Here is a 13,733-nt window from a genome sequence, read left to right on the forward strand (position 1 = left end):
CCGGCCCAAAGGGAAAAATCCGAGAAGCAACAGAAGAATCCATGGTATAATAGGGCATGTATGGAGGCGAAGAAACTGAACAAAAAGGCGTGAGGAACTTCCGAATAACAGAACACCAGAAAGCAGAGAGACGATACCAGAGAACAGGAATGAGTACGTCAGGGTGAGAAGAGAAGCAGAGAAAATTTTGAAAATGATATAGCAAACAAAGCCAAGACCGAACCAAAGCTACTCCACAGTCACATCAGAAGGAAAACAACAGTGAAAGAACAGGTATTGAAACTTAGAACAGGCGAGGACAGGTATACAGAGAATGACAGAGAGGTGTGTGAGGAACTCAACAAGAGGTTCCAGGAGGTCTTCACAATAGAACAGGGTGAGGTCACTGTGCTAGGAGAAAGGGAGGTAAACCAGGCGGCCTTGGAGGAGTTCGAAATTACGAGAGAGGAGGTCAAGAGACACCTGCTGGATCTGGATGTTAGAAAGGCTGTTGGTCCAGATGGGATCTCACCATGGGTACTGAAAGAGTGTGCAGAGGCACTTTGCCTGCCCACTCTCCATAGTGTATAGTAAGTCACTAGAGACGGGAGACCTACCAGAAATATGGAAGACGGCGAATGTGGTCCCAATATACAAAAAGGGCGACAGACAAGAGGCAGTGAACTACAGGCCATTGTCCTTGACTTGTATACCATGCAAGGTGATGGAGAAGATCGTGAGAAAAAACCTGGTAACACATCTGGAGAGAAGGGACTTCGTGACAAATCGCCAACATGGATTCAGGGAGGGTAAATCTTGCCTTACAGGCTTGATAGAAATTCTACGATCAGGTGACACAGATTAAGCAAGAAAGAGAGGGCTGGGCGGACAGCATTTTCTTGGATTGTCGGAAAGCCTTTGACACAGTACCGCATAAGAGGCTGGTACATAAGCTGGAGAGACAGGCAGGTGTAGCTGGTAAGGTGCTCCAGTGGATAAGGGAGTATCTAAGCAATAGGAAGCAGAGAGTTAGCGGTGAGGGGTGAGACCTCCGATTGGCGTGAAGTCACCAGTGGAGTCCCACAGGGCTCTGTACTCGGTCCTATCTTGTTTCTGATATATGTAAATGATTCTCCCGGAGGGTATCGATTCATTTCTCTCAATGTTTGCGGACGATGCTAAAATTATGAGAAGGATTAAAACAGAAGAGGACTGTTTGAGGCTTCAAGAAGACCTAGACAAGCTGAAGGAATGGTCGAACAAATGGTTGTTAGAGTTTAACCCAACCAAATGTAATGTAATGAAGATAGGTGTAGGGAGCAGGAGGCCAGATACAAGGTATCATCTGGGAGAGGAAATTCTTCAGGAGTCAGAGAAGGAAAAGACTTGGGGGTTGATATCACGCCAGACCTGTCTCCTGCAGCACATATCAAGCGGATAACATCAGCGGCATATGCAGGCTGGCCAACATACGAACGGCATTCAGACAACTTGTGTAAAAAATCATTCAGAACTTTGTATACCACATATGTCATGCCAATCCTGGAGTATGCAGCCCCAGCATGGAGTCCATATCTAGTGAAGGATAAGACTAAACTGGAAAAGGTTTCAAAGGTTTGCCACCAGACTAGTACCCGAGCTGAGAGGTATGAGCTACGAGGAGAGACTACGGGAATTAAACCTCACTTCGCTGGAAGACAGAAGAGTTAGGGGGGACATGATCACCACATTCAAGATTCTGAAGGGGATTGATAGGGTAGATAAAGACAGTACTATTTAACACAAGGGGAACACGCCACAAGGGGACAACAGGTGGAAACTGAGTGCCCAAATGAGCCACAGAGATATTAGAAAGAACTTTTTTAGTGTCAGAGTGGTTGACAAATGGAATGCATTAGGAAGTGATGTGGTGGAGGCTGACTACCAATACACAGTTTCAAGTGTAGATATGACAGAGCCCGATAGGCTCATGAATCTGTACACCTGTTGATTGACGGTTGAGAGGCGGGACCAAAGGAGCCAGAGCTCAACCCCCGCAAACACAACTAGGTGAGTACAACTAGGTGAGTACAAAGTTCTCATGGAGCTGTATACAATGTTCTCAATGTGCTGCATATAATGTTCTCAAGGTGCTGTATACAAAGTTCTCAAGGTATTGTATACAGTGCTATCATTGTGCTGACTTTTATTCTGTCACTGATCTTTGAGTTTTACTGGTTTTTCATTGATGATTTTTTACTATAAATAGTTAGATATACCATATCTCTTGACGACATATTATAAACTTTTATATAATCTTTTAGTGTGAGACTCTTGTGATCAATTGACCAAAATAATATCTACAGCTTTCAATGTATCATTAAGCTTAACCTCACCAGGTTACAACTGGGTGTCATTCAGGCCGCAGGTTTTAGTGTCATGTAAAAAACTAACAGTGTCCTTCACATTATTTTCAATGTTAATATTATGATTATTTCTAAGTTTTTAAATTATGCATAATTAAATTAAATATAATATTTAATAGAATGGGAGATTAGATATTAAAAATAAGTTGTATAAAATAAGAGATAAAAAGAGCGTGTGTGGAGTCGCGAACCACGACCCGCAAGGCGGCAGTGGCTCACCCCTCACACTCAGCCACCCTGCTCTGACCTCATAATATTCAACACTTATATTATATCATAAATTTGTTCAAATTATTATTGTACTCACCAAGTTGTATTCACCTAGTTTGTGCTTGCGAGGGTTAAGCATTGGCTCTTTGGTCCCGCCTCTCAATTGTCAATCTACTGGTGTAACAATTCCTGAGCTTCTCAAGCTCCATCATATCTACATTTGAAACTATGCATGGAGTCAGCCTCCCTCCACATCAAGTCCTAGTGCATTCTATCTACTACTACTCTGCCACTAAAAAAGGTCTTTTTAATGTCTCTGTGGCTCACTTGGGTACTCAGCTTCCACCTGTGTCCCCTTGTGTGTGTACCATCCGTGTTAAATAATCCATCCTGTCTACCCTTCAATTCCCTCTGAGAATTTTGTATGTGGTGATCATGTCTCTCCGAGCTCTTCTGTCTTCCAGCAACGTGAGGTGCAGTTTATGCTGGCTTTCCTCATAACTCATGGCCTTTTAGTTCTGGGAACTAGCCTAGTAGCAATAACTCTGCACTTTTCCCAGCTTCGGCTTGTGCTCACCCTAGTAGTTTCTCACCAAGTTGTGCTTGCACAGATTGAGTTCTGGCTCTTTGGGCCCGTCTTTCAACTGTTAGTCAACAGATTTTTTTTGTGATTGACGAAGTATGGATTCTGGGTCCATGCTGGGGCAGCATGGCATCATTTGCCTTACAAATGTGATATACAAGGTTCTGAAGGATTACTTACACAGGTTTCTGAAGGTAATTCTGATGTTAACCAGCCTCGCAATTCCGCCACTTGTTTGGACCATTCCTTCAGATTTGTTTAGATCATATTTTAGCCTTATACTATCTTCTTGCTGTGTTAATCCTCCTCCTAATTTTTGCATCATCAGGAAACATCGAGAGTAACGAGTCTATTCTCTCTGGTAGATCATTTACATATATATCAGAAACAGTATAGGTCCAAGGACTGATCCCTGTGGGACTCCACTGGTGACGCCTCGCCACTCCGAGACCTCACAGTGACACGCTGTCTTCTGTCTTCTAAGGTGTAGAAGACCTTTTGTCATGCAGTGTGAATAGTGCATTTATGTAAAAGTGTGTTTTTAATTGCTGAAGTGGAACTGATGCAACTGTATTTTTAATGCGAGTTTGAGTATTTGTTTGAGTTCTGTATATGTAATCTGAAAAAAATAGATATTCATGTGCAAGTATGAAAGTTTATTTTTGGTTTATGAGACAAATGTTTGGGTATTTTGTGAAAATTACGTTTGTGAAATTGAGTAATTTAGTGACAGCGCATTTTGATTGTCTAAAATTTATAATCAATTTGCTATATTTGTGTAAATACCATACTCTGTGTAAAGGTTATACTTTGATTGTATATGCAATATTTGTGTAAATGGTATATTTGTGTGTGCAACTTACATATTTTGTATGTAAATGACATTTTATCTAGTAAATAACATATTTGTGTGTGAATGGCATATATTGTGTGTAAATGCTATATTTTGTGTGTAAAAAGTATACTTTGTGCATAAATTGGCATATTTGGTAAGTAAATGTGGTATTTTATGTAAAAAATTGAATTTTTGTGTGGAAATGCTTTGTGTGTAAATGCTATATTGAATGTAAATGTGTATGTGTTTTATAATGCGCGTTATTTACTTTGTGTATTTTGAGTGTAGGTACAAGTGTTGCATTTTGTGTTAATGATGTTAAATTAATATATTTTAGTGCGCCTTATCACAACCTAAGCTTTTTATTAATAATTAGTAATATTTATTTAAATGGGATATATACACCCTGCTTTATACCATATGAATAGTATGTAGGTTGGGTATTTGTTCATGTAATTACAATATTCGATGTGTTAAAATATAATAGGGAATTTAATAATGTTTCAGACTTGGTTGAATAATATGGTTACCTTACTGATTGGTATGCATTAATATGAATTAACAGTACACAATTTTAAGATTACTTGGGGTGAGTGAGCTGTGGGGTTTACTGAAATCATAATCTTATACATTTCATTTATTTTGGTATAAACTATTGTATAATATGGTATAAATTACATCTGATTAATGGAGCAAATAGTGGCAAAAAACAGCCTATTCTCTATGCATGTATGTGTTGTGGAGCATGTGTTGGCATGTATGTGTTGTGGAGCATGTGTTGGCATGTATGTGTTGTGGAGCATGTGTTGTGGAGCATGTGTTGGCATGTATGTGTTGTGGAGCATGTGTTGGCATGTATGTGTTGTGGAGCATGTGTTGGCATGTATGTATGTATTTTTGACTGTTGGTTCGGAAACAAGTTGGCTGATTTGCGTAGCAAGATTAGGATTTTTGAGGTTCAGAAATGATTAACCAATAAATATACTGGCTAGGATGCAGCTGTATTGCCAGATGGATGAATTGCGGTGCGACATTTGGGCAACTAATTTGACGGATGGGAGGACAGTTTACTAACCAATGAACATAGCTACTAATCCGCTAGCTGCCAGACGTACGATTCTGCTTAAATCTCGGTACGACATTTGGATAGTTAATTAGTTTTGAACTTAGCACTGCATAATGAATGATTACAGGTTGTACATGACTAGCGTATGAATACAAGTATTAGAATGCTGAGTAGCTAGATGTATGCTACCCACCTGTGGAATATAGTGTACAATTAATCTACAGTGAAAATAACCGCTGTTACTCTCTGTGAATTACCCTGATTTGATATGATAGAGAAGCTGGAATAGAACTGCCTAGCAAATTTCAAATCACTGAGTTTGCTATGACTGCCATCGTGAAATATTATGCTTGTCTCCATTGCATTTTTTATTGTGACTGGAATGTAAACACTTATTGCCAATAAAAAATAATAAAAAACGTATGAAATGTATATTCTTAAACCTGTGATGAGGTGGTATATTCTTAAACCTGTGATGATGTGGTATATTCTTAAACCTGCGATGAGGAGGTTAGGTTAGGTTGGGGATGGACAATCTAGCCATTTTTTGAATAATAACATTTAATATACTACATAAATAAGTAGGATGCCAGACCTCATTGTGCATCTTATGACGTCACTCACAGTTAAAAAGTCAGGTCGCCGTAAGCCAGTCACACATCTTTGTTAATGTGAGGCAATATTAATCCCTCACTAAATCGCTTTTGTGACGTCATGCGCTGATAAAAGAACGGATCTAATTACTATAGAATGCTTTTATTTATTATAGGTTAGGTTAGGTTTGTATGGTAGAGTTGAAGAATTATATATCAAAATTATATGTGCAAAGATACAATGAGCCAAGATATGAGTGGATACAAGGCATCATGGCATAGTCTGTGATAACACTTACCGAGAACAGTTGAGCTATTAATACATTAAGGGAATGTGCTAATGAGAGGTGGGAACCCTCCTTGGAACCGCTTGTGACGTCATGAAGGCTGAAAGTATCGTACCCCATTAGTGATCAACCTCATTGGGGATGATGACGTTTATATAAGGTTATGAGAAACATCAGATTGAAGGTAACTGCAGAAAGCCTATTTTACACATACAAAGTAGCTCTTATATCTATGTACAATGAACGAGTATTTTGAGTGAGCATAGATGGGTGATATGTTACAGAAGAGGGTGGTGGCATGTTTTTGAGCGATTATGAGACGTATACAAGGACTAATCAGTAAGGGAGGAAGTAAATAAAGTATCTGAGTGATGGTGTAGCCTGTTTTAAAAAATTATATAATAACATATATTCGCATGTAATTGGAGACTTCAACATGAATTCAGTAGTATTCCCATGTCTCGGTCTGTTTCATTACGAATGGCAGATGTGGATTTTCATTTATTTCCAATGCATGATAAACGATCCTTGAAGAAAGATTGACAAAGCTTAAATTCTCTAGAAAGGCGAAGAATTAGGGGATGACATGATAGAGGTGTGCAAGTGGATGAATGTACATAACAAAGTGGATATTAATAGAGTATTAAAAGTATTAACACGAGACAGAACACGAAACAATGGATATAAATTGGATAAGTTTAGATTAAGGAAAAGACCTGGGTAAATGCTGGTTCGGTGACAGGGTTGAACTCATTTCTTATGTGCATTATGCAATCTTAGCTAGAAAATGATCTTAGAAAATGGGAAACAATATGGAAATACCTAATTAAGGAAAACGAGCTTATTATGGAAAGATTAGGATGACGTCATTGTACATTAGGCTTGACAGAAGGCAGCCTTTTAATCCCCCTTGACATAAATATTGAAAATGAGAATAAATGTACCATAACAGAAAACGCACTTATTCGGGGAAGATGAAGATTGACTGACGTTATTGACCATTAACGATATCTGTGCAGGGTCACCGAGGTAACGAAAATAAAGTGCGACGAAAGGCGGCCTTTTAATCCCCTTGACACATATATTGAAAATGGGAATAAGTACACCATAACAGAAAACGTCCTGTACAAGTAAGATGACGACTGGATGACGTCATTGACCATTAGCAATGTCTGTGCAGGGTCACTGAGATGACGAAATTTTGGGATGACTGGAAGTGGCCGTTTAATCCTCTTGGCCGAAATGGTAGGGACTAGGAGGATACCTTTTAATTCCCATTTTGGAAAGTAATACATGATTGAAGGCAGCAGTTGACAAAAAATATGGAAAAATGAAAATGACAGGATTGACAAGGACGGATTATTTGAAATGGGTGGTATACACACAAGGGGACACAGGTGAATGAGATGTATGCCAAGTTTTGTGAAATATTTGATAAAGGCATAAAAAAATTATACCAAAAATGAGATGCAGAACTAGGAAACAGGATTGGTTAAATAGAAATTGCGAGAGGGCCAGAGACCAAAAGACACAAAAATGGAATCAATACAGGAAGAGGCCAAACCCCGAAACATATAAGCGATACAAAGATGGGAGAAACAACTACACGGCAGTGAGGAGAGATTCAGAAAGAAATTTTGAAAAAGGGATTGGAGACAAATGTAAAACAGAACCAGGTCTATTCTATAAATTCATAAACAACAAATTGCAGGTAAAGGATAATATTCAGAGGTTGAAAAGGGGAAATAGATTCACGGAAAATGAAAAGGAAATGTGTGAAACACTAAATGAAAAGTTCCAAAGTGTGTTCGTACAAAATGAAATCTTTAGGGAACCAGACACAATAAGAATTCCAGAGAACAACATAGAGCACATAGAGGTGTCTAGAGATGAAGTGGATAAAATGCTCAAGGAGTTAAGTAAGAACAAAGCAGTTGGTCCAGATGGAGTTTCACCATGGGTTCTGAGAGAATGTGCACCTGAGCTCAGCATTCCACTTCAACTGATTTTTCAGGCATCCCTGTTTATAGGAGTTGTAGCTGATGTGTGGAAAATGGCTAACATAGTTCCAATCTACAAACGTGGAAGCAGGGAAGACCCCCGTAATTATAGACCTGTATCATTGACAAGTGTAATAGGCAAAATATTGGAAAAAATAATTAAAAAGTAAATGGGTAGAACACCTGGAGGAAAACGATATAATATCAGACAGACAGTATGGTTTTCGATCTGGAAGATCCTGTGTAACGAACTTACTCAGTTTTTATGATCGAGCCACAGAGATTTTAAAGGAAAGAGATGGTTGGATTGACTGCATCTATCTGGACCTAAAAAAGGCTTTCGACAGAGTTCCACATAAGAGGTTGTTCTGGAAACTGGAACATATTGGAGAAGTGACTGGTAAGCTACTAACATGGATGAAAAATTTCCTAACTGACAGAAAAATGAGGGCCGGAATCAGAGGCAAGGTATCGGATTAGAGGAATGTCACGAGTGGAGTACCACAGGGTTTAGTTCATGCACCGGTAATGTTCATTGTCTACATGAACGATCAACCAGTGGGAATACAGAATTACATGAACATGTTTGCTGATGATGCTAAGATAATAGGGAAGATAAGAAACCTAGATGATTGTCATGCCCTTCAAGAAGATCTGGACAAAATAAGTATATGGATCAACACTTGGCAAATGTAATTTACTGTGAATAAATGCCATGTTATGAAATGTGCAATTGGAGAACATAGACCCCACACATCCTATAAATTATGTGAGAAATCTTTAAAGAATTCTGATAAAGAAAGGGATCTAGGGGGTGGTTCTAGATAGAAAACTGTCACCTGAGGACCTCATTAAGAACATTGTGCGAGGAGCCTATGCTCTACTTTCTATCTTCAGAATTGCTTTTAAATACATGGATGGGGAAACACTACAGAAATTGTTCACGACATTTATTAGACCAAAGCTGGAATATACAGCGGTTATATGGTGCCCATATCTTAAGAAGCACATTAAGAAACTGGAAAAAGTGCAACGACATGCCACTAAGTGGCTACCAGAACAGAAGGACAAGAGCTACGAGGAGAGGTTAGATGCATTAAATATGCAAAAACTTGAAGATAGAAGAAAAAGAGGCGATATGATCACTACGTTCAAAATAGTAACAGGAATCGATAAAATTGATAGGGAAGAATTCCTGAGACCCGGAACTTCAAGAACAAGAGGTCATAGATTTAAACTAACGAAACAAAGCTGCCGGAGAAATATACGAAAATTCACTTTTGTAAACAGAGTGGTAGACAGTTGGAACAAGTTAAGTGAGAAGGTGGTGGAGGCCAAAACCGTCAGCAATTTCAAAGATATGACAAAGAGTGCTGGGGAGACTGGACACCACGAGCGTAGCTCTCATCTTGTAACTACACTTAGGTAATTACACTTAGGTAATTACAGGTGGAAGCTGAATACCCAAATAAGCTACAGAGACATTATAAATAACGTTATCAGTGTCCCCAGTGCTGGGGAGACTGGACACCACGAGCGTAGCTCTCATCTTGTAACTACACTTAGGTAATTACACTTAGGTAATTACAGGTGGAAGCTGAATACCCAAATAAGCTACAGAGACATTATAAATAACGTTATCAGTGTCCGAGAATATAGTAAATGGAATGCATTAGAAAGTGATGTGGAGGAGGCTGACTCCATACACAGTTTTAAACAGATATGAAAAAGCCCAAATAGGCTCAGAAACCTGTACACCAGTTGATTGACAGTTGAGAGGAGAGACCAAGGAGCCGCAGCTCAATCCCCGCAAGAACAACTAGGTGAGTACAAGTCACAACGAAACAATCGAACAAGTGGGACTACCCCACGACCGTCTAGACGACCCCACGACTTTGTGGATGACCCCACGACAATGTGGATGACCCCACGACTGTCTGAATGACCCCACGATTGTCTGGTTGACCCCACGGCCGTCGGCATGACTCAACGATTGTCTGGAAAACCCCCATGACCTTCTGGACAACCCCACGACAATGTGGATGACCCCACGACTTTCTGGTTGACCCCAAGGCTGTCTGGATGACCCCACAACCGCAAGAACGGCCCCAAGACTGCCTGGATGACCCCACAACCGCCAGAACGACCCCACGCTGTCTAGACGACCCCACGACCATCTGGACGACTCTACGACCATCTGAACGACCCCAGGACTTGAACCATCGACTTTGTGGATGTCCCCACGACTGTCTGAATAACCCCACGATCATCTTGACGACCCTCCCACGGCTATCTGGACGACCTTAGACCGTCTGGACGACTCCACGACCGTTAGGACGACCCCAAGACTATGTGGATATCCACACTACTGTCTGGATGCCCCCGATCTTCGTCTGGACGACCCCACGACTGTCTGGACGACCCCTGACTGTCTGGACGACCCCACGACTGTAGGGATGACCCAACGACTGTCTGGACGACCCCCGGCTGTCTAGACGACCCCACGACTGTCTGGATGACTCCGACTGTCTGGATGTCCCCACGACTGTCTGGACGACCCAACGACTGTCTGGACGACCCCCGACTGTCTGGACGACCCCACGACTGTCTGGATGACTCCGACTGTCTGGATATCCCCACGACTGTCTGGACGACCCAACGACTGTCTGGACGACCCCTGACTATCTTGACGACCCCCGACTGTCTGGATGACCCCCGACTGTCTGGATGACTCCCGACTGTCTGGATGACCCACGACTGTCTGGATGTCCCCACGACCGTCTGGACGACCCTACGACTGTCTGGACGACCCCCGACTGTCTGGATGACTCCCGACTGTCTGGATGACCCCCGACTATCTGGATGACTCCCGACTGCCTGAATGACCCACGACTGTCTGGATGTTCCCACAACCGTCTGGACGACCCTACGACTGTATGGATGACCCCCGACTGTCTGGATGACCCCCGACTGTCTGGATGACCCCCGACTGTCTGCATGTCCCCACGACCGTCTGGACGACCCTACGACTGTCTGGATGACCCCCGACTGTCTGGATGACCCCCGACTGTCTGGACGACCCTCGACTGTCTGGATGACTCCCGACTGTCTGGATGACCCCCCGACTGTCTGGATGACCCCTGACTGTCTGGATGACCCCCGACTGTCTGGATGACCCCCGACTGTCTGGATGACCCCCCGACTGTCTAGACGACCCCTGACTATCTTGACGACCCCCGACTGTCTGGATGACCCCCGACTGTTTGGATGACTCCCGACTGTCTGGATGACCCACGACTGTCTGGATGTCCCTCCGACCGTCTGGACGACCCTACGACTGTCTGGACGAACCCCGACTGTCTGGATGACTCCCGACGGTCTGGATGACTACCGACTGTCTGGATGACCCCGACTGTCTGGATGACTCCCGACTGTCTGGATGACTCCCGACTGTCTGGATGACTCACGACTGTTTGGATGTCCCCACGACCGTCTGGACGATCCTACGACTGTATGGATGACCCCCGACTGTCTGGATGACCCCCGACTGTCTGGATGACCCCCCGACTGTCTGGATGACCCCCGACGGTCTGGATGACCCCCCCGACTGTCTGGATGACCCCCGACTGTCTGGATGACCCCCGACTGTCTGGATGACTCCCGACTGTCTGGATGACACCCGACTGTCTGGATGACCCCCGACTGTCTGGACGACCCCCGACCTCCTGGATGATCCCCGACTGTCTGCATGTTTCCACGGCGGTCCGGACGACCCCCGACTGTCTGGACGAACCCCGACTGTCTGGATGACTCCCGACTGTCTGGATGACCCCCCGACTGTCTGGATGACTCCCGACTGTCTGGATGACCCCCTGTTACGGCCCTCTCGGGACGCAACGGGGTTCTCACTCTGATGTCGTTAGAGGAAGATATATATCCGACCCCAAGCCAGTAGAGGCTTTCAAGGGATGCGATCCGTGACGCAAGTAACTTAAAGGGAGTATGGAAAGAAAGCTAAGAACTTAATATTATAATTAGTACCATCACCATTTAAATATATAAAATAAAGGAGTACACAAGGGGGAGGGGTATTAACACTTTACAAAGGGGATCATGCACAATCTAGTCTTCTGCTGAAGACTCTTGATCAAGAAGCTAGGTGCTGAGTCCGCGGTGCTTTCTTCGTGGCCTCAAGACGTGTCTTCTGAGAATGCCGAGCCTACCCTGGCCACAGGTCAGCCAAAACACAGGTCCACTGGGGGCACCGTCGTGGAGGCCGTCAACCACACGTCCAGCAGGTCTGCTGGCAGGTACTGAGCCACCAAGGCTGGTACGGCCACTCCACGAACGATAAAAGGGGTACGCCCTAGACAGGAGTCTCGTGTGATATCACACGTCACCCTCCTGTCTTCAATACCCCAGTGGACGATCGTCTCCAACAGTCGGTCCCGGGTAAATCCTTTCACTGCCACTCCACTGGCAGGCTAACACACCACAGTGTTCTTCCGGGGGGACGACGTCACAACAGCTGCAGCAAACTTCACAGTATGGAGACTGGCTGCCTCGGGTAGACTGACTCAACCTTCAAAACAGTGGTCCCAGGTCGGCTCTGTAAGCAGACACGTCATCAATAACCGGGACACTAATACATCTCACTTACGGGCTCGGGCGCAAACACCTGACGTATCCAGTTCATAGATGGCGCTGTCGTCGGAGCACCACCTCACCAGAGGTCAGGAGCGGCGGTGTTGAGTGCGGAACCAGACTGGAAACTGGTCCTCGAGGCCAGTACACGCTGTCCTCACCAGGTGTCGTCGACCGTTTGGCGGGGGGTTTCGGGAGCTGACCCACAGATGGCGTGATTGTCACTGCTCCAGGCTCGGACGCTGGATCCGGGTTCGTAACACCTCCCCACCAAAAAGAATTTGGTTTGGGGTTCTATAAAAAGAAACACAAACCAAATTAGTACGGCGACACTGCTCCAAATGGACACACATGCTTTATAATCTGGGATGGCGAGGCTGTCTTGTCTACAGAATTGTCCTACTGGGCAATTCCGGCACAATGGGAACTTGCAGATTGAAGGCGATGTCCTGTCTGGCGTAACCTTCCACGTCTCCACTGCGATGTCAATCAGGGGCGTCATCTCACATGTCTCAAGGAAGGATCGGTGTAGACACGATCTGGGGCGTCTCGACACTTCCCTGCGTCGTGGCACCGATGATGGCTGATCCCAGACGGTATTTCTAGTACCGATCCGGTGGTCCTTCAGGGAGACAGGAACCTGGAATACAGGGGTCAGATAATTCAGAGTGATCGCGACAGTGGGTAAGTCAATACTTACGGCATACCCTACTAGGTCCACTCCTAGTCTCAACGGGGCTGTTTGCACGTCGCAGATGGCATTCGCTCTGCCACCGTCAGGTCGACCAACGTTCCGTATAACGCTGCATTGAGGCTCAGCTATCACGCGGGGAGTGTCAACCTGTCGGAGACAGTCACTCATATTATCATTTCTTGTACCTCCTGAATCTACTATTACCTCCCAGGTCCCTTCGTCGACTGCAACACTTGCAGTACCAATCTCCAATCCCTGGGACCTCTTCACGATGTTCATGGGAGCCATCATTCGTCGGGTCGTCCACCGGTCCTCACTGAGAGCACAAACGAGAATCAAACAAAATACCGATAGGAAACATTTGGTAAATCGAGGGATAAGTTTCCTGAGCTTGTTATGTCCATAGCCGGCAACATCCACAAGCCTGGCTTGGACCG

The sequence above is a fragment of the Procambarus clarkii genome, chromosome 11, assembly GCF_040958095.1.
Source record: "Procambarus clarkii isolate CNS0578487 chromosome 11, FALCON_Pclarkii_2.0, whole genome shotgun sequence".
Classification (NCBI taxonomy): Eukaryota; Metazoa; Arthropoda; class Malacostraca; order Decapoda; family Cambaridae; genus Procambarus; species Procambarus clarkii.